This window comes from Odocoileus virginianus, chromosome 6 (genome assembly GCF_023699985.2).
Source record: "Odocoileus virginianus isolate 20LAN1187 ecotype Illinois chromosome 6, Ovbor_1.2, whole genome shotgun sequence".
Classification (NCBI taxonomy): Eukaryota; Metazoa; Chordata; class Mammalia; order Artiodactyla; family Cervidae; genus Odocoileus; species Odocoileus virginianus.
The window spans coordinates 75,284,794-75,286,975 of NC_069679.1; positions in this window are offsets into that span (position 1 = coordinate 75,284,794).

Sequence of the window (2,182 nt, forward strand, 5' to 3'; positions counted from 1 at the left end):
ACTCAATGGACATGAGTTTGAGTAAACTCCGAGAGTTGGCGATGGACAGGGAGGCCTGGCGTGCTGCAGTCCATGGGGCTGCAAAGAGTCGGACACGACTGAGTGACCAAACTGAACAGACTGAGTATGCGCGGCAGGCATACCTCGTAAGCACTCTGGGTGGATTACTCAGTTTACCCTCATGCAACCCTATGAACTGGGTACCCTTGCTGGTCCGGCTGTGCAGATGAGCCAGGCAACACACAGACAGGTCAAGTAATCAATGCAAGGTCACACAGCCAGTAACACCAACTGGGTGTGAACCCCCAAACCTGTGCTCCAAACCAAGCCCCTCTGTTTCCCCTCACTGTGCTACTAGAGCCCAGAGTCGCCTGAGCTGTTGGTCACCGGGACCATCCTCTGAAAGTCTTTTGCCTGTATTCATTCATTCACTTATTTATTCACACAGCAACTATTTGTTGAGCACCTGTTATGTGCAAAACACTTTGCTGGGCACCAGGGAGACAATGGGAAACAAAACAGATATACACTTAAAGAGGGAGACTGGCATCAGCTGAACATTTTCACAAATTCATAGTAAATGCAAAATGTGATTAAGTGCCATGAGGAGAAGTGCGAGGTCCCACAAAGGCATATAGATGGGGACACTCATATCTCTTGGAAAAGTCTGGGAAGGTTTCCCAAGGAAGTGACAGATGAGGAGGGTGGCTTGCACCAGCGCCTCTCGAAGCGTGGTCCCTGGACTGGCAGCATGAGGTCACCTGGGAACCTCTTAGAAATGCAGATTCTTGGGCCTCACCCCAGACTGAATCAGGGACTCTGGGGGTGAGGCAGAGAAATCTGGAATCTCTTGAGAGATTCTGAGGTACACTCGAATGTGAGACCTACTGGCTTAACGCAAGGGCCCGGAAGTGGGCAGGAGCACGCATGTTGGTGCAGCTGGAAGGGGGGCCTGCAGCTGGCAAGGGGGAAGTGGTCTGAGATGAACCTAACAGGGTTTGGTCACCTGGGCCTTGTAGGCATCCTAAAGGGCGCAGCCCTACACCAGCTCCCATCACCAAGAAGCCCAGCCAGAGGGCTCGTCGGCCCCAGGGACCCTCAGGGATAGTGGCAGGTCACCCAGGGGTCTGGTGTGGCTGACGCGAGAGGACAGAAGTGACCATGTCATATGGCTTCTGACCAGTCACCTGACCCTCCCAGTGTTTTGACTTCCTGGAAGTACCAATGAGATGGTGGACCCCACTGGTGGGGAAGTGCCTCCGTCCTCAACGCTGGGAAAGGAAGTTAGAATGGAAACTTCTCCTTATTCTCCAGAAGCGTCTGGATCTCAGTGAAATCCCAGCCACAGCAGCAGCAGCAGCTGGCTATGACCCGCTGGGTGGAGAGCTAGCTGGGTGTTGACGTCGCCAGCGGCTGAAGCCAGGTTCAGGGCGGTGGAATCAGGGATGGAGGCTGGGCGAAGTTCCCTAGCTGAGCCTGTATGTTTTCGAGGGGTCAGCACAGAAACAGATGAGAGTTAATGACAACCAAACAGCCCCTGGACTACCGAGTCGGGTGGCATTTGTGGGGTCCCTGCTGTGTGCTGGACCCTGTCCGAGGCCCTTTCACAAGTGCTGTCAGAACTTCCAGGCTTTCAGATCCCTCCTCCTGTCATTCCGTCCACAGAGGCATATTGATGACTGTTTGTTTGGACCTGGTATGTCAGGACACAGTGGTGAGCAGGACAGACTGTCTTATCCTCGGGGACAGCCTCGTGGGGAAGACAGAGGAATATGAGCGCTCCAGCAAAGGAGCTCCCAGTTATTTTTTAGGGCCAACTGTGACGGTTCTGGAACTCTCTTCCCTTGGACTGCAAGGAGATCCAACCAGTCCATCCTAAAGGAAATCAGTCCTGAGTGTTCATTGGAATGCTGATGCTGAAGCTGAAACTCCAACACTTTGGCCACCTGATGTGAAGAACTGACTTATTGGAAAAGACCCTGATGCTGGGAAAGACTGAAGGAGGGAGGAGAAGGGGACGACAGAGGATGAGATGGTTGGATGGCAACACCGACTCAATGGACATGGGTTTGAGTAAACTCTGGGAGTTGGTGATGAACAGGGAGGCTTGGCGTGCTGCAGTCCATGGGGTCGCAAAGAGTCGGACATGACTGAGCGACTGAACTGAACTGAACTGTGAGGG